Genomic DNA, 19,381 nt, shown 5'->3' with positions numbered 1-19,381 from the left:
GGGTGTGATTTCCATTCCTATATTGTAGCTGAGGAAGTTAAATCTGGAGAGATTAAGTAAAAATTGCCAAAGATAATTCTACTTGGTTAGTAGTAGAGTCAGGATTCAGGCTCAGCCCAAGGCAGTCTGTGCTTAGAACCATTTACTCCAGCTTGGCTAAGTGCTTGTGTAGATTCTGCTTCACTTCTCTGTTAGTTTGTGGGACCTCGTGGGCAAGGACCTTCATCAGTATTTTCTCATTCTGGCCATCAGGGTATAGTTTACCTAGCTGTGTGTAGATAAGTGGACCAGCGAGTCTATATTTCTTTTAATGATTGATATAAGGAAATAAGAACTCAGTGGGTAAGCCAGACTCATGGCCAAGTCTTCTGATGTCTAATCTTTTCATGAGACAGAAGCGTGAGCACGTAGGCATGAGCCAGAAAAGCTGACGACTCTGCCATTGTCTTTACCATGTTCCTGATACTTACTTACTTGTGTATTTATTTTGATAAGATGTCACTCGGTGGACTAGGCTGGCCTCAGACTTGCTGGCTTCCTGCCTGAGGGTCTGGAGTGTTAGGATGAAAAGCCTGCACTGCTCTGCCCCATGCTTTCTGTACACTTATGAGGACAGTGTGCACAGTGGAGCTCTACTGAGCATCAAAGGTTCCTTGAAGGCGTGACAGCCTGGCTGGTGCCTCTGAACCTGATGAAGTTTGTGTGGGCAGTTGGAAGGTTCTCTCTGTGTGTGGAGGAGGTTTACCTTTTGCATAACCATTTAGAAGATGTGATTTCAAACTATATTCTGAGGCATCCTGAGGTTTATGGGCCAGAGAACTAAGAAATTCTGCCAGAAAAATCAGACGTGGATTTTACCCTATTCCAAATAAGGCCTAAAACAAATACCCTTGCAACATAATTGATTTAGTTCTGACAGACAGGTATAACCAGCTCATTAAATGCGCAGGATCTTGCAGTGCCTTCCTTTCTCCTCCTTATATAATTTGAATGCTTTGAGTGATGGGTTGAATATGCTTGGTGCTGAGCCTGGTATGGTCTTGGTGACATGGTTCATGTCCCTGGGACAGGGTTAGCAGGTGTGGGCCTCCATGAGTGTCCATGGCTGCCATGGGCATAAGGCTTGTTTGTACAACAATGTACATATTTTTATGTTCCTCAGAGGAATGTCTTCCCTGTTAATGTTAATGACTCCATGATAATCTTCACAGCATGAATCTGGGAGGCAAAACTGTGGCTAATCTCGCAGCAAAATGGTAAATGCTGGGACCTTCAGGACAGCCCTTAAGGCTGTGGAAAAAGATCTCTAAAAAACATGAGTTTGAAAATATATAATCTCTCAACTATGCAAAAATATAAGGATGCAATACGAATTGTTTAAGGAGCTTCAGAGATCTAAAGGAACAGAGGCAGCTACACTATGATCCAGTGTGTCAGAAAGATACAAAGGCAGTCAGATTCCTGAGTTCAAGGTCAGCCTGGGACACAGTTCAGGCCCAGGTGTGGTAGATATGAGAATCTCAGGATGGGGTCCTACCAAGGTAGTTTTCAGGCTGTGCTTTAACAGAGGCAGGCAGATCTCTGAATTCTTATGCAATGTTAAAAGACAATGTGTGCTTGCTGTCTCTGAAGAATTAAGGAGCTGAGGTTACAGGATGCTGATTCCTCAGATAATCAAAAGGAACCTGGGATAAACAACTGAACTGACCTGTAAATAATAAACCAGGGCTTTTGTTCTGCATGAGATGAGCCAGTAAAAAGTGATAATAGTTCTTTAGAATTTTTCTGGAGCGAGAGCTGAGCTGTCTGGAGATCTCTGGAGAGCGAGAATAGCTCTTCAGGAATTTTTTCCCCACAGGATTTCTGACTTGGTCTGAAGATCCGAGAATTTTTTTACGGCAGCTTTTCTGACTTTGCTCAGAAAAACCCTTGAGCTATCCAGAGAGCTTTTAGAATTTTTACTAGCAAAGAGAGCTGTCTCAACAGAGTTTTTAGAATAGCAAGAAGAAGCTGTCTAGAGCAGAGCAGAACACACACACATACACACACACACACACACACAAGAGGGGGGGGGACAGAGAGACAGAGAGAGAGAGAGACAGAGAGAGAGGAGAAAGGAGAGAGGAGAGGGGGTGGGGATGAAGTGGGGAGGGAGGGGAGAGAGACAGAGAGGGAGAGAGGGAGAGCACAGAGCAGTCTGTAAAGCCATCTCAGCTGTACCTAGGCCACCAACTTGGATCCATGATTTGAGTTTGAGCCATTTGTTTTTGCTGCTCCCAAACACCACTCTCTCAGGAACCCCTCTTCAAGCTTGGCAGCTTGGCCCATGAGAAGTGACACTATTAGGAGGTGTGGCCTTGTTGGAGGAAGTGTGTCACTGTGTAGGTGGACTTAGAGGGCTCCTAGGGCTCAAGCTCTACTCATTGTGGAGAGAACCTTCTGCTGGCTGCCTGGGAAAAAGTCTCTTGCTGCTGCCTTTGAATCAGATATACAACTGTCCAGCACCATGTCTGCCTAGATGCTGCCATGTTTACTGCCATGATAATAATGAACTGAACCTCTGGAACTTAAGTCAGCCTCAATTAAATGTTTTCCTTTTTTAGAGTTGCCTTGGTTATGGTGTTTCTTCACAGCAATAAAACCCTAACTAAGACACTTTATTCACCTGACAACAGTAATAGATATTTTTCATGTACTAAAATATATAAATGGTAGCATATAGTTAAAACATTTTTATATGTTCTTTGAGAATTTCTTACAATGTGTTTTGTTCATATCTATCCCGACTTCCTCATCCACCCAACTTTGTATGTCTTTTTAACAAAATTTAACAAGACTGATTTGTGATACCCAAGTATTCTTGAATGTGTGGCCTCCTACTAGAGTGTGGTTGGTGTACCAGTGGCTACACTCTTAGAGAAAACTGACTCTTTTTCTTAGTGTTCTATTGTTGTGAGGAGACACCATGACCACGGCAACTTTTATAAAAGAAAGCATTTAATCAGGGCTTGCTTACATTCAGAGGTTTAGTCCATTGTCATCATGGCAGGAAGCATGGTGGCTCACAGGCAGATATGGTGCCGGAGAAGCATCTGAGAGTTCTACATCTGGATTGACAGCAGGCAGCAGGAAGGGAGAGATCTTGGGCTTTCCTTGAACTTTTGAAACCCCTGAAGCCCACCTCCAGTGACATACTTCCTTCAACAAGGTCACGCTCCTAATCCCTGTCAAGTAGTGCCACTCCCTAATGATTCAAATATGTGGGCCTAGCGGGGCCATTTCTATTTAAGCCACCACACTTTCCCTCTGCCAGAAGTTAAAAATTGGCAGTAGCTCCTTTGTGCCCAACTCCTCTCTCCATGCTAGGATTTGGTCTGGCTTGGGTTTGTACACATGTTTTCTGCATGCTGATGCAACTTTGTGTAGTTACCTTTTTACTGATTGCTTGTAGCTATCCACCTTGTCTTAGTTGGGCTTTCTATTGCTGCAATGAAACACTATGACCAAAAAGTAACAGGGTTACTGAGTTCATGACTGGCTCAGCCTGCTCTCTTATAGAATGCCGGGCCATAGCCCAGGGATGGCAGCACCCACAATGGGCTACCTCCTACCCCCTTTCATCACTAAATGAGAAAATGCCCTAGAGCTGCATCTCATGGAGGTATTTCCTAAACTGAGGCTCCTTCCTCCCTGTCTCTGGTCTCTCTCTGTCTCTCTCTCTCTCTGTCTGTCTTCCTGTCTCTCTGTCTCCTCTCTCTCTCTCTCTCTCTCTCTCTCTCTCTCTCTCTCTCTCTCTCTCTCTGTCCCTGTCTTTCACTGTGACTTGGCAAGTTGTAGTTCTATGTGTTAATCGCCATCTAACCCAAAGACTTAAAATAGATGTACAGATACTGTTCTAAAAATAATCACCTATCTAGATTACGGTTTTTTTATGTGAAGGATGACACAGACTTTGTTTGCTTTTCCTTGTTAGGCAGAGGTTCTCTATATGGCCAAGGTCCTTGGATCCAATGCTCTTGCCTGACCTCCTGGGGCACCAGGCATACATGAGGTGCACATAAATACATGCAGGCAAAACATTTATACACATAAAATAATAAAACTATTGTTTATCTATCCATCCATCCATCCATCCATCCATCCTCTTGCTATAACTGTAACTGTTCCCTTTGCTCTTCAGTGGCAATAGTAGTTGTCTTCAGTAATAAAGGAAAGGGCTAGGGCTGGTTGAAAAGGATTATGGTCTGTTCCTGCCTTGTGTGACCTGCTTTTGGAAGTGTAGACTCAGTGTCACCATGAGATAGCTGTGTACTTTTTCATCTGTTTGACTGTGTGTATGTATGTGGTATATGGGCATGTGTATATGAGGTACGTATTGGGATATGTGTATGTATGTATGTATGCATGCTCATGTGTACACATGTGCATTTGCTACTGTATGTGTGTGTGTGTGTGTGTGTGTGCATGGCAGTTAGAGAACAACCTTAGGCACTGATCCTTCCCTTTTATCTTTTTGAGACAAGGTCTCTTGTGCACTGCTGTGGATGACAAGCTATCTGAGCTATTCCACCTTTTGTTCTACCATAGGAACACTGGGATTACAGATGGATGGTACTATGTCTGGCTTGACATGGGTTCTTGGAGTCTGAACTAAGGTTTTTATATTTGTGTGACAAGTAAGTCACCCACTGGGCCATCTCTATACCTCTGGTCTGTTTGTTTATTTGTTTATTTGAGATATGGTCTCACTATGTAGCCTTGGTCTGGCCTGAAACTCTAGACCAGACTCGCCTCAAACTCATAGAGATCTGCTTGCCTCTGCCTCCTGCATGCTAGAATTGAAGGTATGCAGCACTATGCCCAGCAGGTCAGCTGCATTTGTCTAGTGACACAGAAGCTACCACCATTCACCCAGTTCAAGCTAGAGACCTATGAGTTTGTATCCGTCAGCATTCTCATACAAACCACCAGCAAGTGTTTTCAGTCCCACACATCTGCGACTATAAAATCCATCTCTACTACCCTCCCTGTGGCCCAAACCCCTAATCCTTTCCCTCCTTGTTCCAACTCTTCTGTGCAGTCTTCCACCACACAGCAGCCAGAATGTTTTAATGTTCATTTAAAATAAGTCTCTAACTTTTTTCATCACATCCATTTATTTTTGTGTTTATATATGTAAGTGTTTGTGCGTGCTCCATTGTGGAGGGGGTCAAGTCAGTGTTCTCTGGGGACAGGAGTCAGGTTGTCAGGCTTAGTGGTGAGTGCTTTAACCTGCTGAGCCATCTCGACAGCCCTAATATTTTTTTAATTTATCTTTAAGGTCAGCAGACACAGTAATGATTTTATAATGGCTGTGATCATCAGGGTTCTCCCCGCCCTCCACCTGGCTTCTAGGGATCAGATTCAGGTCTTGTTATTGCAAAGCGAGTGCTTTACCGAATGAGCTCCTCCACTCAGCATTATCTCTCTAAACTAGGAATCACATCACACCATTTCCCCCATGAACTTGTCTTTTGTTTTCCATTCCCCTTAGAATACAGTCAAACTGTTTGTCATGGTTCCCAAGGCCCTGCCTCCTCTGAACAATCCATCTTCCTGTTGCACTCAGTCTCTTCTTGTTCCCATGTGCTCCCCACCTCTTCCTGCTGTTAGTTCTTACACTTCCTGTTCCTTCTGCCCACACTCCTCCAACCCCCACCCCCAATTTCCTAAGAAGCTGACTCCTTCTCTTTCAGGTCTCAGCTGGGATCCTCCTTTGTTGGAGAGGCTCGCCTGCATTCTCATCTCACAACCGGAATGAAAGGGTGTTGAAGTCATGTTAAAATATATTTGAAGCTAGTCGTGGTAGTGCTTGTCTGTAATCCCAGCATGTAGGAAATTGAGGCAAGAAGATCCTGAGTTCAAGGGCAGCTTGAATCATTTAACAGGGGCTGAGTGTGGTGGGGCATTCCTATAATCTCATTCTTGGGAGGTAGAGACAGGAGAATCATGAGTTCAAGGCCAGTGTCAGTTACATAACAAGTTTGTGGCCAGCAGAGTCTCATTCTATGGCAAACAAAGCACCCCCCCCCCAAAGGGGGAAAAAACCCAAACCAAAAAACAAAACAAAAACTGGAGACAAACAACAAACACCAATCAAATAAACAGACTAAAAACAAACAAACAAACACCAACAAGTGAGATTAGAATATGAGCTTTAACCCTTCCTGTGTGACTTTAGACAAATTATATTACCTCTCTGAGCTTTCTTGCTGCCTCCACCCAATAGCAATCCTGTCTGCCTCATAGAATATTCTCCAGGTTAAGACACATATATGCTTCCTGGCTATGTGTACTTAGTCTGCCTCAGAGCCACCATGAAGCCTCATTGTCTGGGCATGGAAGAGTTCTTTCAAATTGCTGCCTGCTTCATGAAACTGGGTGTTGTTCCTGTGTGTGCACGGCCCATTAAGTGAGAGTGTCATGTTCCTGTGGTACGCTCTTCTCAAGAGGAACTTGCCTGGCTTGGAAGACACTTCTGACTCAGTGTATGAGCTGTTGGACTGGGTGGGGCTCAATATGACCACGTAGGTGTGTCAAGCACAGAGCTTTCATTGGAAGCACAGAGCACAGAACACAATCAGTCCCTGAGAGCTATGTGAGCAACCCTGGCGACACGTAGCTCCTGTCTTGTCAAGATGGATTGGGATGCTCTGTCTAGACAGTCCCTTCCTTTGGGAAGTCACAGTTGCTCTAGGTAGAGGCACATGGTCTCCTGTTAAGAATACGAAATGAGCCTGTGTGTGGTGGTGGAGGCTGCTGTAAGGTTGTGTGGATTGATGAGGTAGTATACAGGAAGGAGCTGCCTGTCACTCACACGTGGGGATATCTGACTAATGGTGGCAGCCTCCTCTTCCCCACATGCAGAATCAGCAGAGCCCATGTGCTTGAGGAGGAAGAGGTTTAGTGATCAGACTTCCCAGGGCCACTGGTTCTATGATTCTGCTGCAGGGTACCAGAGGGGACTGAAGGTAAGTTTAGAATATATTGGGAAGGAGCAAGCAAACTCTGTGAGACTTGCTTGCTTGGCATCATGGCCTAAGCTGTTTCCTTCTTGGGATGCAGGAGTCTTTAAGGTGGGAATTAGATAGCCTAGGGTTAAAATCCTGATGCCAGTTAACATCAAAGCCATAGTTTTTTGTTCTCAGTAAAATGGGGATGAAAGTTACTCCTATCCTATTTAATTGTTCTGACGATTACACGATAGGGTGTCATCAAGAAGCTTAGCTTGGTGCCAGGCACATCGCCAGTGTGCAGCTAGTGAACATTCTCTTCTCCCTCTTCTTTTTATTAGGGGAGGCAGTCCAGGGTGTTTAGTTTGATTTTTCCCACCCTGGTGCTGAGGATTAAACCTATGGCCTCACAGACACACGATTTTGTTTTGTTTTGAAATGGGGGCTCACATTGTGGCCCTGTCTGGTATTGAATCAGGCTCCCAGCAGTCTTCCTTCCCCAGCTTTCCAATGTTGAGACTACAGGTGTGAGCCAACATTCAGGCTTTAGTTTGTGGTCATTCTCTCCGTCTCCTGGGACTCATGTATAGGCTGACCTCGAATTCACCTTGAACCACTGCTTTCTTACCTCTCCCCAAATTCTAGGATTACAGACATCTGCCTGGATTATGTGGTGTTAAGGATCCAACCCAGAGGGTTTTAGGCATCCTAGGTAAGCAGTCTACTAAGCAGAGGCTGCATCCCAAACCCTGTAGTTTGTATTTGCGATGTCCTTAACCGTACTAAACTTTGGTCTTGGTACCCTGAAGAAGTTACTCAACCTCTCCGAATTGGTATTCTTTTCCATCACATGAAATTCACAGTTCCCATCCACACAGAGATGGATGCAAGCTTGAGATCGTCGAGAAGTGCTTCCGATGCACACTTCCTTTCCCTCTGCTTCTCAAGTTTGTGAAATCTGGTCCCTTCCCTTTAAGCTTGTTAAGATTCTCCACTAGCTTTGTATGCAGCTGTGGGCAGGCAGGCAGCTTTGGCAGAAGGAAAGAGGCGCCTTTAAAGAGAAGAAAAACGACCATTTCATAATCTGTTGGCACAGATCTGCTGCAGCCACACCCTGTGCTCCGCAGGGTCCTGGGTCCTGTTGCAGTCAGCATGTGCCTTGCTCTAACCTAAATAATCCAGAAAGCAGCTGCTGTGAAAGGCAGTACTGAATGCAGAATGGATTTTTTTTTTTTCTCTGCACTCACTCCGGGAGGAAGCTGGCTCAGGGATTCTTAGCTGCAGAAGGAGGGGCTTTCAGGCTTGGACTGCAGTCCTGCCTTGCAGCCAGGGGTTTTCTGGTTTTCATTAAAATTCTTGGGCTGTCTTTGGAGATTGCTCCATTGGATATGACTGTGCTGTAGCTGTGCGTGCTGCTCTCAGCTTCACCCCCATCAAATACCAGTGGCCCTGAGGAGGAGAGAATAAAAGGTGGGAGACAGCCTGACAGAGGGGTTTGCTCAGGGGTCTTTGTGGAGGGGGATCCCTAAACTGTAAAGCTTGAGTTTGCTGAGTCCAAAATACATACAAGACAGCAGACATGGCCAAGCTGGGGATTGGGTGGGTTGCAGCTAGCTCTCGAGGGCAAACAGAGGTCTCCGTTAATGCTAATGGAATCAGTTTGACCTGATATTTCTTTGAAGGTGTCAATACCTTTGTGTGTGCCCAAAGGGGTCTGGGTCAGTGTTTGGGCCAGTTCTGAGGGTACCAGGCTTTTTAAAATGTTCATTTCTGGGTGCTGAGGGCATCTCACTTGGGAGTGAACCCTATACCTGGGAAGCTGGGTGACCTGTGATTCTGCAGTTAACTTGCTCCGTGACCTTGTACCAGTTACGGTCCTAGCCTGGACTTGATAGTGTGCTTCTGAGGATTAGAGGAGACAAATTATGTAAAGCTCTTGGCAAATTCTATATTCTCAACCACCAGCTAGATTTGACCTGTCACTCCGGCTCTCCAAGCTGTATCCCAGTTCTGTCATCTGAAGCATTTGTTCGGCCTCCCTCCCGGCTTTATGCCATTTATGAATTTGAGGCAAATGAATTAATTCCCTGGGGCAAGCTGGAAGTCTTCTTACTGGAAAAATATATGAAGCTGTATTATTGGGTTTCCGAGGGAGAAGTTTAAGATGTCAGATAGTTCATCACTAGGTAACCTAGTGGAAGGAAAAGATTTTTCTTTAATCATTCTTGATGGATAGATTTTGAGAAAGCCATCTTAATTGATCTTGGGAATAAATATCCCCCAATGATATCCCCAAAAGAGCATCCCTGAGGGGCTCATCTGCCTTCTCGTAAACTCCATTTCTAGGCTTTCCCATTGTAACTTTATCTGTAAACCCTGTGTTTTAGCTTCAGTGGATGGCTCACAAGAAAACCAAGTTAACCTGAAACGTAACACAGACTAAGGAATGCTTTTAAGCTCTAAGATTAAAATGAAAATGATGTATTTATCGTTCACTTAATTAGATGGATATTGTTGATTTTCTAGAAACAGTGTTTGTCCCCTCCTCCCCAGAAACAGTGACTATCCTGACTTTGTGGCCATCATTCCCTTTCTTTTCTTGGTGGCTTAACCAGACATGTTTGTATTACTTTTTGTTTTTTGTTTTTTGTTTTTTGTTTTTTGAACAGAAGCAAGCACAAACCTAATGGGTGTAAACCCTGGGTCAGTCTGGCTCTTAGCCCCTGGGGATTATGGGAGGTTCCAAGGAGAAAGTAGGAAACATGGAGAATAAGTGTGAGGGATATCAGATTGTGCACTGCTGGGGTATCTGAGGGTTATAATGTGGTCACAGAGTGGACCTCATTGCTCTGTCATTTCTAGTTTCCCTAGCCTTCCTCCAGCTCTTAGGAAGTAGCTCAGAGTCAGACTCCTATAAGTTAAAGTGAGTGCCATTCCTAAACCAAACAGGCACCAAGGAGGAGGTCCATAGCTATCTCTCAAGTCAATAGAGCAGAAAGCAATCTGCTCCCCAACGTGCATTCTTGCATTCTTTGTCAGGTTAAGGAAAGAATACAGTAGTACAGTAGTACCTAGCAGTTGTCCTGGCCTCACAGTGGACCCCTGAAACCAGTCAAGCATCAGGGCTTAGATTTACTGGAGACAAGGGGGAAGACGAAGGGGGAAGGTTGAACAAGACACATAAATTTAGAATGTAGGACATAGTGTTGGACAACTGGCTTGGCTTCTGAAACAAGTTAATGACATTTTTTAAAAAAGGAATAATGACTTAAGAATTATAACCAGAGCTGGACTCAGTAGTGCACATCTGTAGGCAGAAAGACTACTTGAGCTAAGGAGTTCTGTGGTAGTACAGTGAGACCCTGTCTAAACGAAAAAAATAGAACTGACAAAAGTATGTGAATCTTTCTTTGGTTTGGGATAGAGTATGAATTGATTTGCTGGAACAGCAGTAACAAAACACTATAGGCTTGGGTGGCTTAAACAAAACCTTTTCTCTCAATTCTGAAAGCAGGGAGACCGGTGTGAAGGTGCTTGGATATTAGTTTCATCCGAAGCCTATTTTTTTTTCTATATCCTTCTGGAATGGCCCTGTTTCTATGTCCTAGTCGCCTCTCCTGTAAATATACCAATCAGATTAAGGCCACTTTAACTTCCTTACTTCTTTAAAAACGCTGACCCCAGTTATAGCTGCATTCTGGTGTTTGGGAGTAGGTTAGTGCTTCAGTAATGAATTTGGGGATTGCAACACAGTTCAGCTCATAACATACAATTCGATTTTTAAGAAGGCATTAAAAAAAAGATTTTGGGGAAATTTTATCACAGATTTCTAGGCAATAAATATGAGTTACTGGTATTTTTAGGAGTGATAATAGTATTTTGAAGGAGAGGTGATATTAGATAAAGTGCCGTGAATTAAAGAATGTTGAAACAAAGGTAAATGTGATAGATTAAGTTAGTATGCCAAATGCTTGACAGTTGTTGATTCTGGATAATGGGTGTAAGAAGGGTCTCCTTTTGTATTTGAAATTTAGTAATCTGATTTATAAAACAGAACCATGACACAAGAAAGGACTTACTGCCAGCGGAGTGGCTGGTAGTGTCTTCAACATGCCTATACCACAAATGCTTTCCAACCAGATTGGCTTCTATGTGTGGCAGTCATACTGGGGGCCTCCTGCCCTGGAAACCTGTTTCTTGTCTATCACTTGATGAAGGATGTCCTCTGGGAGCGTCTTTTAAGAAAGTGAATGGAGTATGAATTCCTGTAATCCCCTGTGCTTGAAAGTGCTTTTAGACTTGATTTATCTTTTGCCTAGCACATTACTTACTTCTCCAGTTGCTGTGATAAAATACCCAACAAAGGTAACTAAAGGTAGGATTTATTGTGGCTTACCATCGGAGGGTAGTTTCTCACTGCAGCGAAGTTATAGTGAAAGGAGCCTCGGGCAGCTGAGCACACCATGTCAGCGGTCAGAAAGCCGAGGAAAACAAATGCTGGCATTCTGTTAGCTTTCTTTTTATTCCATCTGGAACCACAGCTCACTAGATGGTGTTGCTCACATTCAGGGTGGGTCTTTTGTCTTCAGTTAAACCTTTCTGAAAACACCCTTATAGACATCCCAGAAGTGTGTTTCCATGGTGATTCTCAACACAGTCGCTTGACAGTGAGGATGAGCCATCACACCTAGACATTGCAGACTGTGTTGGAAGTCATTTTCTTTTGCCTTTTAAAGGTATTGCTCCATTGTCATCTTGCTTCTGTGGAGAAAAAAGTCAGAAGGGTTCTGGCTTCTCATTCATTGCACAGAGCCTATTTGCTTTTTCCATGAATGACAGCTTATGGAAGGAATCTTTTCTTCATCTGGTGTTTTCTGAAATTTCATAAAATCTTTACAGTAGTTGGTGAAGTAAATCACTTCAATATGACAGTCGGAATTCTTTAGCTCTTTGACATTTTGTTGAATTACATTGTTAGATTATTTCTTTCATTTTTTTCTTCTCTCTTTCTGGGGAGTATATTTTATTCAACTTCAGGCCTATTGGACCAGGCCACTAGAATGTTCATAGCTTCCCTCTCCTTTCTTCCACATCTTCTTTTGGTTTTGTTTTATGCATTTCATCATGTTTTTATTGAGTTTAAAAACTTCCTGCAATTTTGTTGACACTTTCTAAGGACTTTTTATTCTCACAGTATTTTCTCTTAAACTGTCTTGTTTATTTTGTGGTTGCAAGGTTTTTAAATTTTTCTTGTGTATGAGTGTTTTGTATGCATGTATGTGCACCTGTATGTGGCTGGTGACCCAGAGGCCAGAAGAGGGCATTGAATCCCTCAGAACTAAAGTTATAGATAGCTATGAGCCACTGTCTGCATACTGGGAGTCAGACTCAGGTCTTCTGTAAGAGCAGCAAGCACTCTTAGCTCCTAAGCCATCTCTCCAGCCATCTCTAAGCCATTATTATTATTATTATTATTATTATTATTATTATTATTATTATTGGTTTTTGAGATAGGGTTTCTCTGTGTAGCTCTAGCTGCCTTGGAACTAGCTATGTAGACTAGGCTAGCCTCGAACTCACAGAGATCCGCCTGCTTTTGCCTCCTAAGTGTTGGAAAAGCTTGCACCACCACTACCTGAGTTATTTAATTATTTTAATGAGAATATTAGAGGTGTCTTTCCTTGTTTTCCATGTAGTACCTACTTTTTTTCCATGGTGCTTTTCCTAAGAAGTTACTCTGAAATGTTGAAATGTGACTTGTTGGCTGTGTTGCTCTGGAATAAGTGTGTGTGTGTGTGGGGGGCTGGGGACATGGGAGTATCAAGATCTTGACATTATAGTAAGTGAAAGAAACCTCTCAGTAAAGACCTCTTAGACTATGATGTCATTTCTAAGAAATGACTAGACTAGACAAACTGATGGAGACTGCAAATAGATTAGTAACTGCCCAGCACTGGAGGCTGGAGAATGCAAAGTGACTGCAGATGGGGATAGAGTTTCTTAGGGGAAGAGAAAAGTGTTCTAAGATTCATTGTAATACACTTTTAAAATGTTGAATTATATGTTTTAAAAGATCAGTTGCGTGGTACATGAATTCTATTTCAATAAACCTATTTCAACATGTGGTCAAGAAAGTCCAAACATAGGATACTGATTACTAGCTCTGGTCTTAGTGCAGGGAGGTTGCTGTGGGTTCTTTGTGAGGACTCCTGATGTGAGCTTCTTCAGGTTTTCCTTGGCTGCTTCTATTTTCTTTGCAGAGTGAGATTGTACCTGACAGTGTGCTGATAGACAAGGGGAGGAGTTGGGGGGGGCTAACCATTGTACCTTAGGTAGATGTGTGCTTCCTACCCTTTCTCTCTGGAGACTCCCAGGCTAAGACATGCTGCCTTCCTACTGTGGGAAATCCTGGTGCTGTCAAAAGTAGAGAAGAGGAACAGCATTCTCTCTGCTCAGCTGCTCCCATTGCCCATTATGGATAGCTTTGTTGCCTCTCTAGCCTTGACTCCTGTTCCCCAGAGTCATTTGGAGCAAATGCTAGACATTTGTGTAGATGCCCCCCAGTGACTAGGCTTCCAGAGTTTGGTCAGTGAAGAGGAAGCTGGAGAAAGATGTCCTTGAGCAGCTTTCTTCTGTGGACTTAATCTTGGCATCCAAGCTACTGCCTGGGAGGAGAAAGGCCTGAGTCCTGTCCATCATGAGGATTTGGGCATTTAAACAGCTGACTCTTGACTTTTCCTGCAAACGTCTCAGTCGTCTCAGGATTCAGATTTCCCCAGCTCATCTCTTCCCAACCTCCCCAGATATGACACCATTCTCGTCTCCCGTCTGTGTCTGTACTTGCAAGATTTTGTTAGTAGAGGGGAGAAAACGAACACTTTACAGAGTTTTTATGTAGTTTGGGGAATATGCAAAATTAGACACAGTTCTGTGAGCCAACTTGGCTCCTCATTTTTCCTTTTCACTCTTGCCTCAATGTACACTGTTCGACTCTCCGACCCGACTTTAGTTATTCCCATGTGGACTTATTTGCCTGGGAGGCTTTCTGAGCTCTTCAGGACACTGGGGAGTCTTCTTAGGTTCACATACCTCTCTTGCAGCACAGGGAGGAGTTCCTGCTTTCTGCCTCCTTGGCCTTTGATGCTCAGAGCCCATTTAGGGAATTGCCTGCCTGGCCTTTGTTTGCTGCCCTGCAGTGTGCTCACCTGTCAGTCTGCTCCGTTGGCCTGTGGAGGGAGACTTGATCTCATTCTTCCCTGTGTTTTGACTACAGTGCCTCATTGCCTGCACACATTTCTTAACTGGATAATTCAGCATTGTGCTTGCAGGGTGGAACAGGCAACTGTACAGTGGGGCCTTTCCTTCTTATTGTTTAAAGACACTCCCATGTGCTAAATATTAAACAGCAAAATGTGCTTTGTGGGCTTGTTATGAAACACCATTTTCTCTGTGTCCAAGTCTGATTTTTTTTTAACTCAGTCAGCAGGTTGGAGAAGAGGGAGGGGAAAGGGTAATTTCATGAACATAAACATCCTTACAGGGATGTGCTGAACTTGGTCAGACAGGCAATCATCTTCCTCCTGTGAGAGAAAGGTTGATATCTGCACTCCACTATTCTATAGAGAAGGGCATAATTTGTTCCACATTGATAGATGTAGTGTGTTTCTGTGCTTTTTCTCTTTGGACAAAACATCAGGAGAGTTTTGGAAATCGCTGAATGCATTCTCAAAAAATCCAATGTTAGGGTCGTTTATCTGTGTGAGGTCCTGTTCAAAATGAAAACGGCATAACCATTAAAGGATAACATCATGTTATCTCTTAAAGCATGTTCTCACAAACGTTAGAAATCTCTCTCAGGAGGAAAGGTACAGGGTGCTGCCAGTGGGGCCTACTTGGAGTGCTGGCTGAGCAGTTGCAGTGTTCTTCAGACTTGGCGGGGAGACCAGTAGGTAACTGGCTTTACTTTGCAGCTCAGGAGAAGCACAACTGGGGAACCAGCTCCTCTACTCCAGTCAATCTTTTTTTGGTCTAGTTCAATGCCACTCCCTCCAAGGCATTCCTGTTTGCCCCCAGAGATGCTCCACCCTTTGCTCCTTGCATTGCACTGCCCCTACCTTCTGGGAAATCACATATTCCTCAGTCATGGTAGATTGCCTTCTTCCACTGCACTGGATACTTTTGAGAGCCATCCCCAAGTCGAGAGGACACTGGTGAGGATGGGCTTGATTAGAGCCCAAGCGAGCTTGGGAGCTCACGATCCTTATTCCTTAGGCATATAGATAGGCAGCAGGCAGACTCCCAGTGAAGATTCAGGATCAATGTAGGGGGCGGATCCTGTGCAGGAGATACTGGGAATATAAATTGAACATGCTCAAGACCTGTGTAGACATTAAATATGTCAACTTAATCCCAATATGTATGTACATATATATGTTAGATCTATCTATCTATCTATCTATCTGTCTGTGTGTCTGTCTGTCTGTCTATCTGTCTATCTGTCTATCTGTCTATCATCTGTCTATCTGTCTGTCTGTCTGTCTGTCTTTCGTCCATCCGTCCATCCATCCATCCATCCATCCATCCATCCATCCATCCATCCATCCAATGTAAGTTAGAAGCAAGGCTGGAGAAGTTGAGAGTGTTGTGTACAGGTTGAAAAGTTTTGGACTTGTGTTTAAAAACTGTGAGAAGCCATCATAGAGTTCTTTTAATAGGAGACTGAATTGTCTAGCAGGTATTTTGATACCAAACTATGGAAGATGAGTTTGAGCTGGGTAAGAACAGAGCTCTCCACAGTAGCACAGTGAGATAAGATGGAGTTTGTCATGGGGCTGTGGCCGAGAGGGTATGAAAGAGAGGACCACCAGTTCGATAACTATTCAGCTAGTAGTAGGAATTAGGGAACAGAGAGGAGTCAAATTCAGTTTTCAGGCTTTAGGCCTGTATACCCTTTTGTAAAATTAACTGCCATGTCTCTGATCTCTTGCCTTTGACAAGCCCCATGTGAAAGGTAGGTTTAGGAAGGACTTACTGGTAGATATGTTTTATGGAGATGGTGACATGCAGTTTCTTTAAAGACGTTTGACATCAGAGCACTTATATAGTGTTTGTTTCGAAACTTTTATTTGCCAGACTCCAGGAGTAGTCTATTGGGAGATGTGATCCCAAACAGATTGCTATCAGATTCACCTGAGAGTATTTTTCTCATTCATTCATTCATTCATTCATTCATTCATTCATTCATTCATTCATTTTTCAGCTAGCGATTGAATCCAGGACCATGCACTTGTGAGACAAGTGCCTCAAAACTTTTTTTTTTTTCAAGACAGGGTTTCTCTGTATAGACCTAGCTGTCCTGGAACTCACTCTGTAGACCAGGCTGGTCTCGAACTCAGAAATCCGCCTGCCTCTGCCTCCCAAGTGCTGGGATTAAAGGCGTGTGCCCCCAATGCCCGGCTAAACAAATTATTAAAATAAAGATTTGATATGATCAAGGGCTAAAAGTGTGTGATTCATATGACCTGGTCTTACGAAGTTTTAGAGGAGAGGCCAGGAGGACTCTGGGGGAGATGACTTGTCGTTGTCTTGAAAGCAGGAATAGCCAGGAACAGACCGTGGTAAGCTAGAGAGTGATGTGCCCAGGCAGCGTGGCCTTAGGCTGCCATGTGACAAGCAGGTCAGGTATGAGAAGAGCGAGCTGCCTATGAAACACCATTTCCTAGAACATGAGGCCACTTGCAACCTAAGATAGTTAACAAAGGAAAATCCAAACTACCATGTGCTTTCATTTCCATCTTAGTCTTGTTCAATGTACACTGCCATTAAAAAGCCTTTCTGATGCTTTCTTAAGCATTGGAGAATTAATTTCTCAGTTTTTCTACTGACATTGAAATGTGATTTTTCTGTGTCTATCATCTCTCAGCCCTACTTTGAACATAAAGTAGCAACAACTTCTGAGGGTCCCACAGTTAGTTAAACCCATGACATACTGCAAACATCAGTGACATTTGAAAACAAATTCAGTCATAGAAGTCTGTAATGAAAACCAGAGCCTGCTCACAGAGATGCAAGACGAGGGATGCATGTTTTCATTGGCTCCCTCAGCCTTGCTGAAGATTCCTTCTGCTTTGTTGTGGTTATCTTGAGAGGCTGACCTTGGGATCCTTCCCAAGAGCCCACTGTGTGTACTAAAGTCGGTGATGTGGCTGCAAGACGGTGCACTGGGGATCAGAGCAGACCCTGCTCTTCTGTACCAGTTTACTTTAGGGTTTTTGTTTATTTAAACCTTATGGACATTACTGACTTTTAAGTTTTACTATAAGGCCTTTGCAATTTGTAGCTATATTTCTCCTTTCCACTCTTGCTAAATCTACGCTGATGTAGAAAATTCTTAGTACCAAATAAGCATGCCCCAGTATTTCTCAACCAAGAATAAGTCAACTCCTGGGAGTTCCTAAGAACTTTTCTAATTTTATCTCTCTTAAACTTTCCAAAGTAAATTCTTTTCTTAATTAAGAACCTATTGATATTATAGCCCTGGCCACACCCAGCTCTACCTTTCTATGGCTCACTTCTGATATAAATTTCTAAGTTGCCCACAGTTTGGCTTTGCTCCATGCTCACTCTGCTTGTTTCCTACTCTTTTACCAGAACTTCCTTGTTTCTATTTCCCAGCAGTCTTCATGGCAAATCTAAGGCCACTTCTTTTAGGTATGTTTGTATGTATGCATTTATTTATTTACTTATTTATTTTATGTATACAAGTATGTTATGTATACAGTATACAAGTACACTGTAGCTGTCTTCAGACACACTAGAAAAGGACATTGGATCTCCTTACAGATGGTTGTGAGCCACCATGTGGTTGTTGGGAATTGAACTTAGGACCTCTGGAAGTGAGTGCTCTTAAACGCTGAGCCATCTCTCCAGCTCATGTTTATATTTATTGATTGGTTTATTTTGTGCTCTGTTTGTGGATGTGTGTGTGTGTGTGTGTGTGTGTGTGTGTGTGTGTAGCTATGCACACATGTCTGTAGAGGCCTGGGTAAGTGCCTTCCTCAATCGTGTCCTTTTATTTTTATTTATATATATGTATGTATGTCTACCTGTATTACTTTATGTGCACAACATGTGGGACAGTCAATGGTGAAGCTACCAAGTAGGTGCTGCGAATTGAAGTGGGTCCTCCGCAAGAACAGGATGTGCTCTTAATTGCTGAGCCATCTTTCCAGGCCCTCCACCTTAGTGTGTGAGAGTCCATTATTGGTGTGGAGCTCACCCAGACTGCTGGTCTGGCCTTTGCTTCTCTTTCCTTCTCCAGTGTTGAGATTGTAAGCATGTGTCACCATGCCTGGCTTATTTATACATGTTCTTAGAATCAGGTTCAGGCCCAGATGTTTCCTGTCAAGCATTTCTTTCTTTCTTTTCTTTTCTTTTTTTTTTTTTTTTTGGTTTTCGAGACAGGGTTTCTTTGTGTAGTCCTGGCTGTCCTGGAACTCACTCTATAGACCAGACTGGTCTTGAACTCAGAAATCTGCCTGCCTCTGCCTCCCAAGTGTGCCACCACCACCTGGCCCAAGCATTTATTTCACTGATGGAACCACCTTCCCAGCACTCTCAACAGTTTTGACAAGACTGTGGTTTTGGCCACTTTACTTTCTGGGCCTCATTCTGTGTCTCTAAGGATGTTCGAGTGTGCATCCTGAGCGCCCCACTCCCTCCCCATTCTGAACCTTCCCCACACTTTTCTGCCTCATTTTCAGTTGTGCTCTTCTAACCAGTCACTTAAATAACAAATACCTACCTTTTGCTGATGGCCTCAAAGTCTACCTGGAACAGGGGACTCTTAAATCTGCCTCCACTTGAGACATGCTGTTCCAGGCTTCTCACTTCAGTAAGCAGTTACACTTAATTCCCTCCACACACTCAAGCCAAAATATCCGACTCTTACCTTTCAAACTTTTCTGTTCTTCCTCATCTTCATCCAGTCTTCCAGCAAACCTTATCTAGTCTTTAAAATCCTCAATGTATCCCTTCTTCTCGACAAGACCACATTATCTTTCAGCTAGGCTGAGTAGCGTCCTAACTTTTCTTACTCTTTATACTTGTACATATAGCACAACATCCTCTCCTGTCAGACCTGGGAAATCTTTTTAAAATGTTAATCTGGGGCTCAGCCTTTAAGAGTGCTGGCTGCAGGCCAGGTGGTGGTGGTATACTGTGCCTTTAATCCTGGCACTTGGGATGCAGAGGCAGGTGAATTTCTGTGAGTTTGAGGCCACCCTGATTTAGAGTAAGTTCCAGGACAGCCAGGGCTACCTGGAGGAACCCTGCCTTGAAAAACAACCAACCAACCAACCAACCAACCAACCAACCAACCAACCAACCAA

This window comes from Grammomys surdaster, unplaced genomic scaffold (genome assembly GCF_004785775.1).
Source record: "Grammomys surdaster isolate TR1022 unplaced genomic scaffold, NIH_TR_1.0 203, whole genome shotgun sequence".
NCBI lineage: Eukaryota > Metazoa > Chordata > Mammalia > Rodentia > Muridae > Grammomys > Grammomys surdaster.
This window is presented reverse-complemented; position numbering follows the sequence as displayed.